Source organism: Triturus cristatus, chromosome 8 (genome assembly GCF_964204655.1).
Source record: "Triturus cristatus chromosome 8, aTriCri1.1, whole genome shotgun sequence".
Lineage (NCBI taxonomy): Eukaryota > Metazoa > Chordata > Amphibia > Caudata > Salamandridae > Triturus > Triturus cristatus.
In genome coordinates, this window is record NC_140591.1 from 803,558,380 (window position 1) to 803,580,873 (window position 22,494).

A 22,494-nucleotide genomic window follows, 5' to 3' on the forward strand; every position below is an offset into this window, starting at 1 on the left:
GTTGGGCTTCCCCATGGCCAGATTATCTTTACCAGCAAGCTAATGTTACAAGGACTGAGGTGGGAATTGTTACTGTGGGGGATTGCTACTCAGCCGGGAGATTATCCCCTTAGAGATAGATAATGATCGCAGAGTGTTATCTTCCCATTTAGTTTTTAACCTATGGCACACATTTTGGAGCTTCTGGAGCACATGAATACAGGAACCCTCACAAGATGATCTCCTACAGCCCCTAGTTACCATGAAACTCTAAATAAGATGGTGAGAACAAGTTTAAGCAACATTAAGATGCACAGGGAACCCAATCTAGGGGATCAAATAGGAATGGGAGAGTGTTCTGGCACACACTAAGAAGGTTTCTAGGAACAACCCTATTGAAATATGCACAGCTTAATTCTCTACATAAGACATATCTATCATTCCAAAAATGCAATGAAATGTTTTGGGGAGATTCCATCATATTCATCCATTGTGTGCCCCCTTCAGAAGACCTTGTGTGTATGGTATGGAATTGTCCTCTAATCATTACATATTGGGTACAAGTAACACAGTCTTGAAGTTACACTGTGTTGGAAATAATTTTGTGAGCCAGAAGCATGATTGTTGTGGCTGTTCCAATGTCTTAGCTAAATAGGTAGTTAATTGATTCCTAGATTTAGCATTGGTGTTAGTCAAAATATCGATAGCAATGACATGGAAGGAGATGGGAGGCCCCTTCTACATCCGGTGAAAGAGAGAAATGATGCAGTCAGCCAGGGCTGATGAGGTGGAACTGAGAGAGGAGGAATCCATGGCATACAAAAACGCAGTAGCTCATTTATGTGGCGAAGTTCGGCATGCTTTTTTAAAAAAATCCTGAGGAAACAGAAATGTTGGAATTGAAAAGTTGATTTTATACACCCGGATCTATTTCATTAATTGAGAAGACCAATAATTGATGTATGGGAGGAGCCTGCCTGAGAGGCGCAATCCAATTCACCCTTGGTATGTGCTCCTGACCCTTGAATTAACCTGCTCAATTCATAACAAAAAAAGCGTTACTGTACTAAGCTGGTTTATCGTTGACACTATGCTTATAATGTTCACGTTTGTCGACTCAATCAATGTAGATAAGATACTAATGAAAACTATTAATAATGTAGCAGAAGATGCTATGTGTGTTGCAATTGAGAACATGTATTTAGATAATTTTCAATAAAGAAGATTAAAGGAAAAAAATAGTACTGACTGCACTTTTCAATAGAGGCAGATATGTATTTCAGGTCATAAAACAGAAAAAAATAGACTAGTGGAAGCAAAGCGTTGTAATTTGATACCTTTCAAGTGGTTCCTATGAATTTTTCAAAAATTGATTGAAGGGTTTTAAATTGTGTTTTGAATGCCCCCATCCCTCCCTGGACAGGAAGGTGGCCCTAACATCCAAATTGGACCCTAGGATGACCATCTTCCTCCAAAAGTTCATGAAAGACCCAAAGAAAGGTATAGAAAGATCCTGACGGGCGTGCCAGGACAAACTCCTGGATGTCCTTGGACCACTAACAAACATTTTAGGCATGCCAAGGGTGCCTAGTCTTCGGGCTCATCAATTTTCCCAGAGGTGCTTTCTGAATGAGCGCAGCGCGCTATCATTTTCCTCAATAACGCAAATTGCACGTTGTTGATGCAGCGTCATCGATCCCTGCTAATAAAGGTGGACCTGAAGTTTGGGGACCTGGCTACTCTGAAGCAGGTGTAGTAGCACAAGGGCGGCTCTTTGGGGAACCCTTTGTTAAAGAGTTGGGAAAATTTGTGAACAGGTTCTGTTACAGGGATTCTGCCCATACACAGAACTATGCGCAGGAATACAGGACCTTGTGTATAGGGGCTAAGCCTTCCTACCGCCTCAGTACCCACAATCCCAGGGACCGACTAGTTATAGTGTCTCACTCGCTCTCCTAAACAATCATGAAGATGCAAACGATTAGACACCACAGAAAACAACACTCCCGACTCTCAGGAATCACATTAACAAGACATACCCTTTTGCTCACTCACTCGTACTTGTCCGCAATAAGAAAAGACAGAGACACTAGTATAGTTTAAAATATTTATTTTAACAATTGTGCTCTATAACCCAGTATACGAGCCACTACCAGCAGCAAAACGCATAAACCTAAAACAGCAATGTAGCAAGTCAATATATTATAACGGGAGATGTCATCTTATAATGACAGTGGATAAAGGGCTATGAGGCCTAACCACCCCCCACTTTGCAAGAAGAAATATTATTATATAATAGAAGATCTCTGGGCTTTGTCAGCACTTAGTGCCTAGATGGTGAATCTACATCATAGGAACCCCATGGCTCTTATCCCTGAAAAAGTCCCTCTTCAAGTGTGTATCAACCAAACATGCATTCTCATAATATCAAAGCACGAGTCTTCCGCAGCCGCAGCTGTATTAGCGTGTTATGGATAGGTGCTAGGGACTGACCAGATTAGAATAACAAGGGGCATTGTTTATCGCCCTTGCTCACTGTGTTCAGACTAAACTCCAGGAAAAGACTGAGAACGCACAAAGCTGGCGGTTCTCATGTGTAATACAAAAACAACAGTTGATGGACAGAATGCAGAACAATGTCATACATTCACCCCAGAACAGAGATCTGGGCCTAAATCCATCGTTTTTTTGCTCACCATGCCATTCCAGTTTGAACCCAGCCATATGCAAATCAGTCTTGATCCTGTGCCTCATAGGAACCGTCCAGCCCAAACTGCCAAGCCAGGTCCTCCCTGGACTGGAAACAAGCATCCCAGGACCGGTTTCGGGGTTTCACCCCTCTTCAGCCAGGATAGCTTGATTCCAGTGGCATGGAGAGCACGGGACCCACGTCTGGGCATACCCGTCCCACTCGGGGTGACAAATGCAAAAACAACAGTTGATGGACAGAATGCAGAACAATGTCATACATTCACCCCAGTACAGAGATCTGGGCCTAAATCAATCGTTTTTTTGCTCACCATGCCATTCCAGTTTAAACCCAGCCATATGCAAATCAGTCTTGATCCTGTGCCTCATAGGAACAGTCCAGCCCAAACTGCCAAGCCAGGTCCTCCCTGGACTGGAAACAAGCATCCTAGGACTGGTTTCGGGGTTACACCCCTCTTCAGCCAGGATAGCTTGATTCCAGTGGCATGGAGAGCACCCGTCCCACTCAGGGTGACGAATGCAAAAACAACAGTTGATGGACAGAATGCAGAACAATGTCATACATTCACCCCAGAACAGAGATCTGGGCCTAAATCCATCGTTTTTTTGCTCACCATGCCATTCCAGTTTGAACCCAGCCATATGCAAATCAGTCTTGATCCTGTGCCTCATAGGAACCGTCCAGCCCAAACTGCCAAGCCAGGTCCTCCCTGGACTGGAAACAAGCATCCCAGGACCGGTTTCGGGGTTTCACCCCTCTTCAGCCAGGATAGCTTGATTCCAGTGGCATGGAGAGCACGGGACTCACGTCTGGGCATACCCGTCCCACTCGGGGTGACAAATGCAAAAACAACAGTTGATGGACAGAATGCAGAACAATGTCATACATTCACCCCAGTACAGAGATCTGGGCCTAAATCAATCATTTTTTTGCTCACCATGCCATTCCAGTTTAAACCCAGCCATATGCAAATCAGTCTTGATCCTGAGCCTCATGGGAACAGTCCAGCCCGAACTGCCAAGCCAGGTCCTCCCTGGACTGGAAACAAGCATCCTAGGACTGGTTTCGGGGTTTCACCCCTCTTCAGCCAGGATAGCTTGATTCCAGTGGCATGGAGAGCACCCGTCCCACTCAGGATGACAAATGCAAAAACAACAGTTATGGACAGAATGCAGAACAATATCATACATTCACCATAGTACAGAGATCTGGGCCTAAATCAATCGTTTCTTTGCTCACCATGCCATTCCAGTTTGAACCCAGCCATATGCAAATCAGTCTTGATCCTGTGCCTCATGGGAACAGTCCAGCCCGAACTGCCAAACCAGGTCCTCCCTGGACTGGAAACAAGCATCCTAGGACCGGTTTCGGGGTTTCACCCCTCTTTAGCCAGGATAGCTTGACTCCAGTGGCATGGAGAGCACGGGACCCACGTCTGGGCATACCCGTCCCACTCGGGTGACAAATGCAAAAGCAACAGTTGATGGACAGAATGCAGAACAATGTCATACATTCACCCCAGTACAGAGATCTGGGCCTAAATCAATCGTTTTTTTGCTCACCATGCCATTCCAGTTTAAACCCAGCCATATGCAAATCAGTCTTGATCCTGTGCCTCATGGGAACAGTCCAGCCCGAACTGCCAAGCCAGGTCCTCCCTGGACTGGAAACAAGCATCCTAGGACTGGTTTCGGGGTTTCACCCTTCTCCAGACAGGATACCTTGATTCCAGTGGAATGGAGCGCACGGGACCCACGTCTGGGCATACCTGTATAACTTGGGTGTGACAAATACAAAAACAACAATTGATGGACAGAATGCCGAACAATGTCATATATTCACCCCAGTACAGAGATCTGGGCCTAAATCCATAATTTTTTTGCTCACCATGCCATTCCAGTTTGAACCCAGCCATATGCAAATCAGTCTTGATCCTGTGCCTCATAGGAACAGTCCAGCCCGAACTGCCAAGCCAGGTCCTCCCTGGACTGGAAACAAGCATCCTAGGACCGGTTTCGGGGTTTCACCCCTCTTCAGCCAGGATAGCTTGATTCCAGTGTGCATGGAGTGCACGGGACCCACGTCTGGGCATACCCTTATAACTCGGGTGTGACAAATGCAAAAACAACAGTTGATGGACAGAATGCAGAACAATGCCACCCCAGTACAGAGATCTGGGCCTAAATCCATCGTTTTTTTGCTCACCATGCCATTCCAGTTTGAACCCAGCCATATGCAAATCAGTCTTGATCCTGTGCCTCATAGGAACAGTCCAGCCCAAACTGCCAAGCCAGGTCCTCCCTGGACTGGAAACAAGCATCCCAGGACCGGTTTCGGGGTTTCACCCCTCTTCAGCCAGGATAGCTTGATTCCAGTGGCATGGAGTGCACGGGACCCACGTCTGGGCATACCCGTATAACTCGGGTGTGACAAATGCAAAAACAACAGTTGATGGACAGAATGCAGAACAATGTCACCCCAGTCACCCTAGTACAGAGATCTGGGCCTAAATCCATCGTTTTTTTGCTCACCATGCCATTCCAGTTTGAACCCAGCCATATGCAAATCAGTCTTGATCCTGTGCCTCATGGGAACAGTCCAGACCGAACTGCCAAGCCAGGTCCTCCCTGGAGTGGAAACAAGCATCCTAGGACCGGTTTCGGGCTTTCACCGCACTTCAGCCAGGATAGCTTGATTCCAGTGGCATGGAGAGCACGGGACCCACGTCTGGACATACCCGTCCCACTCGGGGTAACAAATGAAAAAACAACAGTTGATGGACAGAATGCGGAACAATGTCATACATTCACCCCAGTGCAGAGATCTGGGCCTAAATCCATTGTTTTTGTTGCTCACCATGCCATTCCAGTTTGAACCCAGCCATATGCAAATCAGTCTTGATCCTGTGCCTCATGGGAACAGTCCAGTCCGAACTGCCAAGCCAGGTCCTCCCTGGACTGGAAAAAAGCATCCTAGGACCGGTTTCGGGGTTTCATGAACAGAATCTTGCAGAAATAAAGTCATGTAGTAACGTGTGCAAAAGCGACATCATGGCAACAGAGCTCATGCTAACTTAGCGATGTCGACAATGTCCCTATCGGCCATTTGACAGTTCACCTTTTTAGATAAGGCCCAGTCCTCTATTAAGAGAGTGTTTACCTCCCGGGTTTTCCACCGGGCTGGTCGAGGTAGGGGCTGCTCGGCCGGCAGTGCTTATTCACAGTATCCTCATGGATGGCAAGGCTCCCAGAAGGCCAATACCAGGATCAAGCTTGCTTCACCAATTACTATCCAACAAAAAGCTAGCAAATCCAAACCGAAGGTGGCAGAGGAGCGGACGCTTCCTCCAGTTCTGGTGAGTGTTCTCCCTTCTAGAAGTAGGGGGGCGACTGGTGAATTTTCCCTATGCCTGGAAGTCCATCACAAAGGACGCGTGGGTCCTGTAAATGATTCACGGTTTTCAAATAGAGTTTTACGGCTCTCCTAGACAGGACTCCTGTCCAAAGCTCATACAGTTCTACTTGCACGAAGCCTAGCTCGTGGACGCGGATGTCGCAGCACTGCTTGCCAAAGGAGCCATATGCCTCTTGATACCCAATCCCCACGGCTCCATCAGCAATCTTTTCCTATCAACAAAGCTGATGGGGGCCAGGGACCATTCATCAACATACAAGAGTTCAATGACTGGCTGAAATATCAACACTTCAAACTGGGGGGTCCTGCGAACCTTAGATTGGTTGGTGTATCTCGACCTGAAAGACGCTTATCTGTCAATCCCAATTTTTCCACTGCACAGGTGGTTCCTCCAGTTCATCTGGCACCAGCAAACTTTCAAGTTTTCCACTCTGTCCTTCAAGCTCTCCCACCTTTTGTGGGAGAGCTTGAAGGGCTTGGTGCTTCATGAAGGTTCTCAAACCAGTTGTGGAATACCTGAGGGCGCAGGGGGTACGCCTTATTGTATACCTCGACAACATGCTCCTCCTGAGTCAGTGCAAACGGAAGCTGTTGCTCCATGGTCGATCTTCTGAAAACTCTCGGGTTTGTCATAAATGAGAACGAGTCCCTCCTGGTTCTCTTGCAGAAGGTGGTCTTTCTCAGGTTTGTAATAAACTCTACCAAAGCGATTTTGAGTCTTCCATTTCAGAAGGTGAAGAAGATCCTTCACGAGTTGTGACACACTCTGGCCAGACAACAAGTCTTGTTATGACAGATTGCTTGGCTGGTGGGTCTTCTCTTGTCCTCAATCCAGGCCATCTTTCCGAGCCCCCTCAATTATCGGCCATGTTGCGCCTGAAGGCCACCCATCTGCACAAGGCCCTCACATATTCTGAGATGGTCACCCTTTCAAACGAGGCCCGGGAGGAAATCCGATGCTGGGTTTTCCATATGGATGCCTGGAATGGGAGAGCGACAGGAGGTTTGTGGTCTCTGAAAGAACAGAGAATACATATCAACTGTCTGTAGTTTCTAGCCGGAACCTTTGCGGTCCATTGGTAGACCAAAAACCCGTTCCAGTCGTATGTGCTCCTGAAAATGGACAACGTCTCAGCGATCTGTTATATCAATCACTTAGGGGGCCCTCAATCTAAGACTCTCTCTGACCTCGAAATCAACTTCTGGAAGTATTGCCTGGACCGTCAGATCTCGGTCACAGTGGAGTACATCCGTGGTCAAGCCAATCAAGTAGCGAATTATCAGTCCTGCCATTTCCAGGACTCCAGCCTTTGGAAGCTCCATCTGGATATATTTTCGGCTCTCCAGGATCACTGAGGGCCATTCTCAGTGGACCTGTTGGCTCCCCAATTGGATTGCCAGCTGCTCAGGCTCTTCAGCAGGAGTCAGGACTTGCTGGCTACGGCCACAGATGTGTTTCTCCAAGATTGAAGTCAGGAGAACGAGTACATCTTTCCTCCTCTACTCAGTTCAGGCTCCAATGGGCAGACCTTGTAATGGTCACTCCGATCTAGAAGTCTCAAGTTTGATTTCTGGTTCTTCCAGAACTTTCTTGAGATTCTCCAATCTGTCTACCCCTGTTTCCATCACTTCTCCACAGTCCAGACCAGATTCCTCAACAGATGGTTCTGGAGGGATCGCTATCGCTGATGGGGTGGTTGATTACAGGGGACGATTGTCGGCCCTTGTTCTTTTGAGCCAAGCTGAGGAGCTCTTGCCCAAGGCCTGGGCCAGCAGTACGGTTAATCGCCTGAATTCGATGGACCTTTTGGTGTCTGTGACTGGGGTCTCAATCTCGTGGGCGCAGATGTAGTTCACGTTCTTAACTTCCTGGCTAGCCTGGTGTTGTATGGATTGGCATATCGCTCCGTTAATACATTCCATTTGGCCATTTCAGAGGGACATGTTCCAGTAAAGAGCTCCATGCTGGGGATCATCCTTTTGTATGCTGTCTCTTTCCGAGATCCGATTGTCTCTTCCCCTGGAACCACGATATTCTGCGCTTTTGTATGTCAATCAAGTGCTTAACTTGTTTTTGTGCTATCTGCAAAACCATTTTTTGTCCAAAAAGGAGCTGACAGCTAAACTGTCTGTGCTGCTCTGTCTTGTATCCTGTCAAAGGGTTTCAGATGTGCATGACTTTGATATCTCAGGCAGTACTTTCTCCCCTTTCGGAGTGTCATTCACATTCAGCAGGAGGACAAAATGTAACACTAGGGTTATTTCCTCTCCGTCTTTTCCAGAATCTCCCAAGTTGTCTGTAGTGCAATGGCTCAAGGCAAATGAGCAGGAGTCTGCAGAATTTTGCCACCCAGGTGAATGTCAACTCCTCATTGCCCTACAAATACCACATAAGGCGGTTTCTTCCCCCAGCATTGCACGTTGGATGAAGTGGGTGATGCAAGAGGCCGGTATTGACATGACACACTTTGGTGTACTTCTGTGCGGGGAGCAAAGGCCACCAAGGCATTACATTTGGGTGCCCTCCTGAGGATATCATGAATGCGGCAGATTGGTTTTCGGACTCTACGTTTAAGAGATTCTATTTCAAGCGGGTATTGAATATGGCTCATCTGGTAGTGTGCAAGCTTTGAACTACCATAATCTTCGTCTCTGGTCCTGACATAGAATAAAAACTTTTGTAGCTATCGTAACAGAAAGTTTCAATTCCATTAAGGACTCGGAGGCGAGTATTATCCCACCCTGTGAATTCTGATTCTTCTGAACCTCCCCGTGGCTAGTAGGTATTGAGTTTTATTATGCTCAGTTTTTGTCTTATATGTGAATACCACATGCACTCGCTGTTCTGTTGAAATGCAACTGCTGGTTTTTCTGCAGACTTTGTTCTAATTGAGGTCTTTTGCTAAATTGTCCTCTATTTCCTTGGGATGAAGCTGGGTAGACAGGAAGTGTGAGGGCAGAGCAACGGCATTACTCCCACAACAAAAGAGGCCAAGGGGACACAAACAAAGGACTATGTTACGGACTGGAGATGACTGACTGACTAATGCCTGGGACTGTTCTCCCATTGGATGTTATTGTTTTTTTCTCATTCCCAGAGTTTCATGGGAATGGTAGTTTGTAATGTGATGTTGTGAAATGGCTGCTATTGAATAAAGCAAAGGGAGATTAGCATAATCCTTGCCTCCAAGTCCTTAATAGAATTGAATATTTCTGTTACAATAGCTAGGAAATTCTTCATTGCTGTTATTATCTGTCCATGCAAATTTATTTTACGTAGGACACACTACAAAGATGGTGAAAGATCCCTGGTGGAGGCTGCACCCCTTGTCAAACACTGTTTAGAAGCAGGTCATAATGAGGATGACATCAAATTGCAAGTGTTGGAGGTGATATAACTTTACTAAAGAGGACCTAATATTACCTCAATTCTGTCCATCAGAGAGTTCACATGGATGGATCACCTAAAACAAAAAGACTTAATGATATGTATGAATTATGGAGCATGGTAGATCTTGATGCATAATGGAACATTAATGGGGTTAACAACCATAATGTAGGTGGACCTTTACGTATGTGTTGTGTTTACATGCCCAGACGGTTTTCACACGTTTGGTATTGTAATGATTATTTAGGAATATTTGTCTAGAAAGTAGACTATTGACCTTGAAATGCCGATTTGGATATAACAACCAAGTAATATATAATATAATTACTTTTGTATACACCAACAACCCATGTTTTTAGAGAATTTGTGTGATACGTCAAACCGACTAATGTTAGGTACCATCAGCCAATAGATGTTCGACTTGTACAAGTAAGAGTATTGGTATTGAGCCTTTTCGTGCACAAATGACTAAATACAAATGGTGCTGGGTTATGATGGGCTTTACGTGAGGTGAAGCTTCACCACACAGAGAGCACAATATACACTTGAAAAATGGTCACCTGACATGATCAATGTGCTGTCTATCTACAGTCCGTTGATCTTATTAGGTTGGCGCTACATGATGGATCTTCTTTCCATCCATAGTAGGGACTCTAAGTAGATGCCGGCGGACACATTGTATCCATTAGGTGAGACTCATTCACAATTTACTGGGGAAGGATAGACCCATCCTAATTGGTTAAATGTAAGTATGTTATAGCTAGTAATTGTTCTCCAGCTCACAACAGAGAAAACATGGGTTGCTTTTTCCTGAATAGATTTACTCCCCTAACGGCATTGCAATTGAGATATCCGTCCCTATGTGTGGGATCGTCTTACTGTGCACAGCTGAATTTCTGCTTTTTATATGTTTAATGAGAAAGGCGAAACATATCTTGAATGATTATTTGTAAAATGTTACAACTAGCAATATTTCTCTAGCTCATATTAGAAAAATCACACTGTGTTTTGTGTGTACAGATTTACTACAGAAATAGCATTCTGGCTTCTATTTCCCAGTAACTTGTGATACTCACATGGATGGTATACTACAAATAGCAAGTTATCAAAAAGTCTATTTACTACAGATGTGTTGTGCATAATGATGGCCTAGGATTGAACCCAACAACCACTTTTGATAAGCAGAAATGTCGACACAGTTTACTATTTTATGTAGAACTGTGGTATATTTTTACTCATGTATATTTTTCGTCATTTATTTCAGCATTTATCACACACGACAAACGTTCTGGAAGTTGGCTATCCTGAAATTTCCTCCTATATGACATACAGTTGTGTAGTTGTTGAGAGGTATGTGATTTTTCAATTTTTTAACTGTAACTGAGTATTGATAAATCACACTTTCTACACATAGAACTAAGCACCTTGCTCCATTTACCTTTTCAGGTTTTTAGACAGATGGCGCCTGTCCTCAAGAGACCGATCAAGTGAACATGGAGTTGAAAAGGTCGATTACACCCCTTAGGTAGGATGTAACCTGATTTGTTTAGATATGGAAACCTGAGCATGGGATTGATGAAATCCTGCCAATTTTTAATGATGTAGCAATCGACTTGTATATTTATGTGCTTTATAACTAGTTTTGTATATGTTCACTTTCGCAGCACTGCACCATCTGCACCAGGACCAATTATATGTAAAACATTTAGATCTACAAATATACTACATGCTTGAAGAGAGACTCTTGTATACATTTTTTTGTTGATGTGTCTAAACATACATGGATGAATGCCTGTCGGGGGAATATTGATATTGTGATCCTGATCTGAGTAACTCCCATGGGACAAAGCAAAGTTGTTTTCTGCTTGATTTTTTAAATCTGATTTAATGATGAAATCAGATTTTAAATAACTTTACCAGAAAAGTAACTTTATAAAAATGTACTTTAGACTGCCTGTGCCAGAACTGGCTTAAAGTCAGTTATACTCATTCATCACGCTTCCAGAGCTGGAGTATGCATGGTTGAGAGAGTTAACGATCCTGGCTCAGAGGATAGGAGCCTGTGGATGAGCCCAGAAAGATCCAATGGGTGTTAACTACTGACTACTTAGCAGGAATTATCTATCCAGGAGTGGACAAAACAATTGGCAGATAAATAGCTACTTTAGCACTACCTCTACAGATGTGAGGATGTCAAGGAGGGCTTCTACTATTCATTTGCAGGACCATCCTAAACAGCCAGGCTCCAGTCACAGTAGGAAGGAAAACCAGTTTAGATCCTACAAGATGTGAGAGGGAGAAGAGCTCATGTGAATAGTAGAGTTGTTAAGAGCTGATGAGAGACATGCCTGATAGCAGCTGAGCTTTGCCATCTTGAAACATGACACCTGAGTAATTTTATAATAAGGCAAAGAGGAAGTGCTGCACAAGGTGGCAACTGCAATACAATAGTTAGGAATGGTGGAAGAATTTCTACCATCACTGGCTAATACACTAGATAAATCTGACACCTCCAACTCCACAGAACATTCTTGGACCAGAGAATACCTCATCTGGAGAACGTCCTGCTGGAAGAAGAATCATGACTCCTGCTAGAGGGAGAGGACTCACTCAAGGACTCAAGTACTCCTAACTCATTCTGGCACCCAGAGACTGGAACTGCTCTCTAAGGGTCAAGTGGTTAGCTTCGGTTTTTCCTACTTCAAGTACACAAAATGGAGAAGCACTCCTGATACCAATAGGGCCCAGCTGGCTACTGAGGACAAGACCCTGAAAGACACATGACTTGGGGCAGACCTGGTGCCCAGAAGCCTGCCCTGAGGAGCTGGGGGTTGAGTGGCTCACCAGGAGGAACTTTCCAAGTACTCTGAAAAAGTTGGAACTTAGGGCCTAATTTAGAGTTTGATGGAGGCTTTACTCTTTCACATATATGGATACCTGGTCTGCCTTATTACAAGTGTCATAGGATATAATGCACTTGTAGGGAGGTTGATGGAATATCCATCACATTTGTGACAGGGCATCCCATCCACAAAACTCTAAATCAGGCCCTTAGTAATGTGTTTGACCTGCAGAGGACCGGAACAAGGTGCTAAAGTGTTCCCAGGGAGTGTGCCCCCAAGGTGGGCATGGAAATCAGGTTTATCCCACTCAGAACCTTTTGCTGCACTGAAAACTAGTTTAGCTGAACCTCCCAGCAAAAGTATCCAGCCATGTGGAGCTCTGCCCAGCTACAGCTTTCAGCCTTTCCCGCTGGTGGATTTTGACTTCCCAAAAAACTGACTAAACGCAAAGGTAAAATTTTGGACTAGAGTGAGGTGACATACCCATCTGACCCTCAAAGTGTTCTCACTGGCTTCAAAATCCAGGTTTGAACCCCTCGTAGCTCTTGGCACTAAAAGCAACAGCTTCAGCTGGAGCTCGATGACTATAAATCCGAATTCAAGGGAACCTCATTGGTGACAGCCTTGAACCATGTTCTGCTAGCAGATTTCAGCTTCTATAAAAAAACACTAAGGGACTGATTTAGATGTTGATAGACGGCTTTCTCCATCACTACGGTGACGGATATTCCGCCGCCGAAATATTAATCCCATTACATCCAATGGGATTTATATTTCGGCAGACAGGGTATCTGTCACCGACATCTAAATCAGGCCCTAAGTCAGAAAATAAAAACTTTGACTGGAACATGCCACTTGGTGTATCTGACCTCAGGCCTAAAATTATGCCTATGTCATGGTTCCACCACGAACAGTGACTTTTGATTAGTGTATTATTTTTTCTTCAATGACACAGAAAAGGGATTAAAAAATCACCTCATCACGAGAAAGAGGGAGCTAGACCTGAATCTTTTAAGGACAGTAGTGCAATGGACTACTGTTAGAAGTAGGTAACTCTTTCAGTGGTCTCATTACAGAGAGCGTCCGGAGACAAATAATCTTAAATGGCCACCCATATGTGCCCTTGTATGCTGATGCACCAGAGGCCACTTTTGTCATATAAGAAAAAGCAATCCAAGATGGTTGCTTATGTGTGCACATGTGTGATGATGCATAATCTGCCATTTTGAATTTTTTTGCCTTGGCCCAATTGCAAAGCACAAGCATTTTTTAAAGCAAATATCTTTGTGTCTCCGTATTACATGCAAGACTAATTGGCTTTACCAATGTTTGTTAGCTGTTTATTAGGTTTCTCTTCATGAATACTACTTGCACCATCCATATTTCAAAACCTTTTGGAATTCTAGGAAAGAGGCTAAAAGTATTGTCATTTGAATTGTTGAATTTGCTATTCGTTAAAGCTGTCTGTCAGGACGTTGGTTCAAAATGGAGTTTAGGTTCTACAAAATTACATTTTCAATTTAAAAAAAAAACACACTTAACAGCAATTACTTGAGTGAGGAAGCACACAATTTAATTATTCTTTTGCCTTTTGCACAATAATTTCTTTTCGGGAATACCTCATGCCTGCAGTGATGTGTATACCCTGGCTATGCGTTATACACAAGCTGTAAGGGAAAAAAAGTGCAAAAGTTATTTAAGACACTTAGTTGTTCAGAATTTTCGACCCAGAAATAAGCAGAGGACGTTTATAACCAGAAACTAAAAACAAGTCAAATGTTCAAGACAATACATAGGACATTTTAGCAGCAGAATGTTGTTTCCGGGACTTGAAATTAGTTGTGCTTTTACCATTTTCATAACCCCGTCCAGGCGGCGAGCACTCCCTCCCCGCTCCCCCATGTTGTTGCCATCGCTGCGCGCTTTTCCCTTAATTAGCACTTGACCACTTCTTGGTGCCTGAAAAGGTCGCAGTTTTATTTTCACAACAAACATTTTGGTAACAGGAAATCTTCATATTTCAAATTTCAACATTCATGGTCTTACTATAGTCCTTCAATGACCATGTTTCCCTTTTATCTATTGTTCATTATTTTCTCTATTCGCATTCTGGACCCAGCCGCCTCAATTGCCTGGGAGAGGAGGGAGGGGCCCCACTCCCTGTGTTTCGATTCACGGGTCTAGGCTTCAACTTGCTACCGATTTGGAGGGTGTCCCTTTCTGGGCATGCCCGGGCTGCAAGTGCCGTCCCGCTCGTCCTGTATCCTTTCGGGGCCCTCCCTTCTCCCCGGGGTCTCTGCCGTTTGGCATCCCAAGGACCTTACTTGAGAATCTACTCTATTTTCTTGCGGCTGGGTCCTTGTCATCTTCTCCGTCTGTACCCCTGCCGTAAGGCATCCCCGGGGTCCTGCGGGAGTGTCATCTCTGTTCTTTCTCTGGCGGCACGCCGCCCAATGGCTCCCCCAGTGCCCCTGCCGTGAGGCATCCAAGGACACTGTGCGAGCCTATCATCTATCTTCTAGTAATTTCGTTCTCTACTAGGTTCCTCGTGTCCGCTCCGCCACGCTCTCTACGGTTTTTCGATCGGAGGGAGCTCCCCCCTTAGCTCGGCCTAACCTCGCTACCTACTTGCCACCTCCTAGCTCGCATATGCCTACGATGTTCCGCGTGAACTTGTCTATTCCTATCCCCGTGTGGTATACCTCCTCCTCCAGGTGTTACCCTGACTACCACCAGTCTATGAACCCGTGCTGCCTGACATCCACCCCTGGGCCTTGTCAGCTTTGACCCTGGTGGTGTTTAGCTCACTTCTGGATTTTTTCTATGCCCTCTAGCTTCGCCTCCTCTAACTATGCTTAGTGCGTGGAGCAGGTATACTGGACTAGCTTTTCGTAATTGACATTAGGGGCATTGTTTTGGCCATTTTTTTTTTTTTTTTGCCAGGCTGGCTGCTTGGTGGCGTATGCCTCAGCGCAAATCGTAGGAATATGTCGTCATGCCATTGATTGTAAGCGGATGGTCATGCCTCTCACGGGCAGAGATTCCCTGCCTCAATTTGCAGAAATCCCTCGCTATGCAGAATAATTTTTTCATTTCTCGATAGAGATGCACCTGTATTCTGTCTCAAAGCACGACTTTACTACCCTTCAGCCGCTAGGAAGGACGTGGCCCCCGCTTCGCGTCCGTTTACGCGGTACTTGAAGCTGTATGGTCCACATTTGCTCCCTTTACCACCTCTGCCCCGCTTTTCTCCCTAGTTCAGTTGGGCGTTCCTGAGGTTGGCCATCATGCTTCTGGGTGCCACGAGTGGTGCGTGCCCCGACGAGGCCTTGCAGAATGCTGCCCTCCCATCGCCAGGCCTGTTTGCTGGCATCTGGCGTCAGCTGTGTATCTGTTCCCACGGCAATCTGGATTGTTATAGCCCCAGGCGGTCTTGGTCCCTTTCTGCTGTTTTTTAGCCTTTTAGACCAGGTTGGTGTACTTTTTCTTACGGGAGCCCTCCGTGGGTACCCCGTGACCATGGGTAGCTTTTGTACCGCCCTGTCCGGGTTTTGCTCTTTTAGAAAATTATAATATTTAATATGACAACAAGAATTGGGTTGTCCTACACACCTCAGGAACACACCGCTCTCACTTCATGTATGCCCCACTATTCATGGTACCACCACTATGCGTATTTTTTTTTTTGCTCTGTTTGTTCTTACCAACTTGTCCTTTAACTGCAGTGACCTGCAACTCACAGATCTTTGTTTAATAAAGAAAGAAAAATCAAAATGTTTTGCTTGTATAACAGAATACCATAGCCCCGAAACATTGTCTGAGAAAACATCTCTTAAATATTGCTTACTGCAATATCGTCTCATTGGATGTAGAATTTCTATTAACTCCAATAGGGCAATATATATTTGTTAACAATATTTTGCACACCAAATTTATGTGAGAAGATATTCTGGCAACTATAGGCTAGTTGCACATTCGCTGGACACTATACATCTGGTTTGTTCTAGCTAATGAAGGACTCTCAAGAGCCAAACCTCCCTGTGTATTCCATGTAAGTGTGTTTATCGCTGCTAGTTTGGTAACTTAATATGGTTGTACAGGTTGAGTCTCTTCTGAATGGTATTTTGTAAGGTACTGGGACTTGTGAGGTAATTGGGTCGTTTGTCATGGCTGTGCTACACCAGCATTGAACCTTTGAACCCTGCTATTTATCTACTGGAGGTGGATGGATTGGTTTGGCATCGCACCTCTGGTGGAGCACAGCGGAGTGGGCACCTTGCGGCATAATGCCGACATAAAGACTCTTGATTCTGGGAGCCAGCATGTCATAAGCAAGACACAGTTTTTAGTTTATGATCTCATTCCTGGTGCCTCTAGACTTGCCTCTGCTGGGTAATGTTTGTCACCAATATACCAAAATACCGCTCCCGTCAGACGAATAAATCCTTGTCATCACAAAGCTTCGAGTGATTTCAACAATTGAAGCCACCTCTGCATGCCCGAACCCATGCACGTCCATTAAGTTACGGGGGAACTGCGTGCTCTGCCCAGAGTCACCGGAAGTTGCCAACGCTTTATTCGTTAGGCCACCTCCTCTCCCCCTCGATCAACCTCAGAGCAGGGTAATAGGCCACACCTCTTGGCACTGCCTTGCTCTCTGGGTAATTAACCTCCCAATGTGCTAGCCCGGGGCTTTTTTTTTTTTTTTTATTGTTTAACTCTTCCCTCGCGCCCCGTGCACCCTTCGTGCGCATGTGTACTGCTGGGGGGCCTAGGAGACCCCCCCTCATGATTCGACCTATATTTGGCCTAAAAGTCGATTCCTGCCCTCGAAATCGCCATGTGCGCGTTTCTCGCCTTAAACGCGGATCTTTCTAACTGGGAGGAGTATGCCGCTGTCGCCGTGACTCTCGCGCGCAAGTACCCGGCACGTGGAGATTCAATGGTGTCTGCGGCGGGAACATGCACGCCACACCTTTTTGTAAAATGTTAGGCACGGAGAGTTTGCGGGATTTGCCCCGAGTCACAGGATGTTGAGCGTCCCTGCTGAGACTTGAACCTGGTTCCCCTGCTTTGAGCTCAACCGCTCTAACCGTTAGGCCACACGCACGTCTCATTTTTCCATATGTCAGGGTGGGAATTATTTTATTTCGATATCAGCAGACAGCCTGTCGGGGAAATCACCTTCATTCAAAAAATGGACTACATGGGAGGCAGCGTTGCCTTAGCTACGTGCTCTAAAATAATCGACAGTGACTTGCCTCGAATGAGATAATGCAACCTTTTACTCAGTTATTCTAGTGTCGCCATGCAAAACATTATGACAATTGCAAGCCTCAGAATCGGGCGACGTCCTCTGTCCTGAAAATTAATTATAAACCCCTCATTATGCCGCAAATTTTACATTTCAGAGGGAAGTGTTCGCAGGTGTGCAGTCGATGAAAAAATCGGCCACCCTGAACTCTATCTTCTTCCAGGGCCGGCTTTAGGGCGGAGCACCGGGTGCTTGCTTCCTGAGGGCGCCGTGTTTGAAAGTTTATTAAGCCTTTGCAGCACCTGCTGCAGCGTTTCTACCCGCCGGCAATTACCCGGCACCGCATAAATGTCAAGAAAAACTCGTGCGATTAATTATCTTCCTGGAGGGAGATCAGTGTTTTGTAAGGTTGAGGTTTTGACTTAGTGAAGTTAGTGCAGAGGTTAATATGCCTGCTGCAAAGAACGTGTACCAAGTAGATTGCAGACTGCATATAATGTAAACAGATCAGCAGATTACTGCTTTCAAAAGAGACATCTTTTCGTTACTTGCAATTTATAACTTAAAGTCCCAATATAGAATAGTGAGCTATTAACTTTCATCCCCGAACTGCATATACATCGCAAAATATACATTATTAGCACATTCCTTAATGTTGCAAAAAGTGGTTAATTTGGCTATAAATCGCTTCTTATTTTTAAAGAAAAACTCAACTATGCTGTTTCTTTTCCGACTCTGCGTGTGTGCTTCTCCACACCAAGCACTCGCAAACTATACTGCCTACCAGTATGAATGACATGTGACTCCTACAATTTCCATCCTTTGGCTTATGTATCATTTCCTATACACGTATTTACACCTATGATTGATTGTCTCTGTGTAATGCGTGTGTGACGCAAAGTGCTTGGACCACTACACTGGTATGAAGGCGCTATATAACTAATTCAATGCATCTGCGAGAGTGTGGTTATGGTGCCTTGGTCACTGTTAAAGGGTGCTAGTGAGCGAATGCGTGGTGGCGGTGATCATTGGGGGGGGGGCGCCGACAAACATTGTTGTACAGGGCGCCACCAGCACTAAAAACCGGCCCTGTCTTCTTCCCAGAGCGGTTCACAGAGATTGGACCCAGGCCGGGAAGGCTCAGGACTGTTTACCGGGCTCGAACCCTGCTCCGCCTTTTCGAGGTCGACCCACCACGTAAGGTCACATTCTTTCTATTATCAATGCCGGGGTGGGGTACTTAGCGATTGTGAGTAGGCTGGCCGCAATCCTTCTTACCAAACTGAGTCGGCCGTACCCTAGCTCCGCGCAGCCCCGCTCCTTACCTTTTTCACTTAATGTTCCTTCCGGGCTCGTTATGGGGGCACTGTCGCCCGCACCGTCTTCCTCCTTTCGGGGGCACCGCCGCCCGCACCGACCCACGCGTGGTTCGTGTACTGCCGTGCTCCTACCCAGTTGCTGCTCAAAGTCTGCCAACCGCCCCGGGGTGGGTTTTCGCGAGTACCGCTGTTCTGGCTCCAGGTGCCTCCGGGTGGCGGTACCGGCGTACTGCCCAGTCTCGATCCAGCTCCTCGCAAACCACCGGCCGTTGCTCCTGTTGCTCCGGGCACCGCCGTATTGGCTCCAAGTGCCCGTGAGTCCTGACTCTGTGGTGGACCCTGCCCGTACCCTCGACAATAGATGGGGCGGGGTTGGAAGTCGCCTTTTTTCTTTCCGACCAAAGGCGCGAAATGCCATATAGCGTCCTTGCGTCGTCCTCTTCTCCGGTCAGGTCGGTCAGCTTCCCAGGCATTCCTTTCTGTCTCTGCCTTCCGTGTGTTGGCGTGGCTTTCCGTCTTCGCTGCTAAGGCGCGAAACCCCCTGATACCGTTGTTCCTTTCCTTCTTCCTGCCTCAGGCGTGTATACCACAAAGGCCCCCAGCGACGCCGCGCAATGGCCGGAAGGTAAGGTCTATTCCCAGGTCTTTACTAGGCAAATGGGGGTAACAGGGTACTTCTCTGGGAAGCAGGCAGTGTCCGTCGCCACCCGTAGGCCCCCCGCTTGCGCCTCTTGGTTTATGCTGCTCACGGCGGAGGCGGCTCCACTCCTCCCGTGCTTTTCCGCAGCGAGTCGTCCGGCGGTACTTGGCGGCCAGCTGCTTCGCTCCCTTTTGAAAGGCGCTGTGAACGCCCGCTGCCGGCGCTGCCGTTGGGGAGGGAAAGCCGATGCCTGGGCCCCCTTTAGTTTGGGCCACGGTTGTGCACGCTCCCCCCCGGTCTTACGCTGCTCACGAAGGGGGGGGTCTCTTCTTCTTCTTACGCAAGGGGGAGGCTTGAAATGAGATTTCCTGGGCCGTTGGCCCCTCTTAACCTCCCCCTTGCCTACCTTTCTCGCCCCCTGATTGGGGGGGAGCTTCCTTTGTTTGCGGGCCTATCCATGCCCTCCCCGGCCTAGCCGGGTTTCCTAATTGCGGGGGCGTGGCGTGGGGGGGGTCCCGCCGCCGGCCGGCGTTCTACCCAGGCCTCCATCGGGTCCGGCTTTGCCTTCCCCGGCCCTGGTCCTTATGGGCATGAAAATCCCAGCAGCCTTGCTGGCCAGGACTGACTCTCATGTGTTACACATGACAAGGTGTCTTGCGCAGCTACGCAGGTGTGCATGTGTGCCTTTATGTGAGAGATATATGTCTGCATATGTACTTTTGTATCAATGAGCCAAGGATGTCATGCTAATATAAATATGCACAGGTAATATATCACAAGGAAAACCCTATATGCCCACGGGGACCAGGTGCTGTGGGTCTCATTTAAAATGTAGGAAACCCCTTCAAGTATTTGTGGAGCCCCCCAATTAATGTATTCATTTGACTATCCAGTGATATCTTCTTATTTGAATCACATAAAAAAAGAAAAACAAACAGACAGAACAGGTTCCTGTTGCTAGTATATATTATCCCAATGTTATGCAATATTTAGAATGACATGATATCAAAAGTGAAGACAATGCAGTGTTCATGGTGAGTGCATAAATACATAAAAAAATATATATGCAAGACACTGTACAAGGTCTACATGATTTTCAATATGCATGTGCATGAACAATTGCTAAATACTGTAGATCACACTTAATCTGGGAACCTAGGGGGAAAAATGTCAAAGTTTCGATCCTGTGTAAGTAAAAAGGTATCTTCAGGACTAAGGGGCATATGTATCAAACGATTTTTTAATCGCAAACGCTGCGATTCGCAAAATAACAGCGTTTGCGATTAAAAAATCGGTAATCGGGATGTATGAGCCAAATCCCATCGCAAAATTAAGGAATTGCTAATTTAGCGATTTCTTAATTTTGCGTAAGCATTTAAGAAATCGCAAATTGCGATTTCTTAAATGATATGTCAAAAGCACCCAAAATGTGTGAATTATCCTTAAGAAATCGCAAATTACCACCAACTTCCAGTTGGTGGTAATTTGCGATTTCCTTTCAAAATGCACTTTTTTGAATTTTACAAAGTGCCACGTGGCGCTCATACATGCCCTTAGGGCATGTATGTGCGCCATATGCACACACACGCTCATTTCAGGGGTGCATCAGGGTGTCATCATGACACCCTTGCACCTTTGAAATTATTCTCAAATTGCGATTAGCAAATTGCGATCCGCTATTTGAGAATTACTTCCCATTCATTCCTATGGGTCTCCTGGCCCATAGAAATGAATGGGCAGGTATTCCTTAATTGCGATTTCGCAATTTGCTAATCGCAATTAAGGAATTTTAAGAAATCGCAAAAAGTTTGCAATTTTTTAAATACATCCCGTTTTGCAATTCTCAAATAGCGATTCTTTAAAAATCGCTATTTGAGAATCGCAAATGGTGATGTTGATACATATGCCCCTAAGGGGCATATGTATCAAGCCCTTTTCCCGTTCGCAAATGAGCCGATTCTCAGAATCGGCCCGATTGCGAACGGGAAAAGGCGGTAGGATGTATCATCCCAAAAGGGCATCGCAAATTAGAGAATTGCAAATTTGCGATTCTCTATTTTGCGATTGCATTTAAGGAATTGCAAATTGCGATTCCTTAAATGCGATTTAACAAGTACCCAAGTTGTGCGAATTCTCCTTAAGAAATCGCAAATTACCACCAACTTCAAGTTGGTGGTAATTTGCGATTTCTTTGAAAGATGCACTTTTTGGTATTTTTCAAAGTGCCATGTGGCGCACATACATGCACTTAGGGCATGTATGTGCGCCACATGCTCACACATGCTCATTTCAGGGGTGCATCAGGGTGTCCTTACGACACCCTTGCACCCTTGAAATTATTCTCAATTTGCGATTCTCTAATTGCGAATCGCTAATTGAGAATGTCTTCCCATTCATTCCTATGGGCCTCCTGGCCCATAGGAATTAATGGGGAGGTATTCCTTAATTGTGATTCGCAATTTGCTCATCGCAATTAAGGAATGCCAAGGAATCGCTAAGAATTTGCGAATTTTTACTTACATCTCGTTTGCGATTCCCAAAGGGCGATTCTCAAAAAATCGCTATTTGAGAATCGCAAATAGAGAAATTGATACATATGCCCCCTAGTCATATGGCTCAGAACCTGCATATAGATAGAGACAGAAACCAGGACCAGTCTCTCAACTTCCAAAAGTGTTAGTAATTGAGTTTTTATTTATCCACATACGAACTAGATTCATAGAGACTTACTTGATTTACGGAGGCTTATCCCTGAAGTAGGCAATATGTCCACTAAATACTCCTCATTGGGGAGTGTTTTGTAGGTCCTTCTATTTTGCATTTAGACTTTAGACTCTGACAGTTCAGGTGCATATTGACTGATGAGTGGTCCAGGTTTTTGTCTCCATCTATATGCAATCCAATTCAGCCGGCAACTCCTGTTTGCTGGTCAAATAAGGTTTTATGA

General features: G+C 45.7%; 1 long non-coding RNA gene across 1 annotated transcript in view; it reads right to left on the reverse strand.

Annotated features, from left to right (window-relative positions):
• The window catches only part of LOC146805103 (uncharacterized), a 50,310-nt gene that overhangs the window by 1,344 nt on the left and 26,472 nt on the right, over nucleotides 1-22,494 (reverse strand). The gene's annotated exons all lie outside the window — the stretch shown is intronic.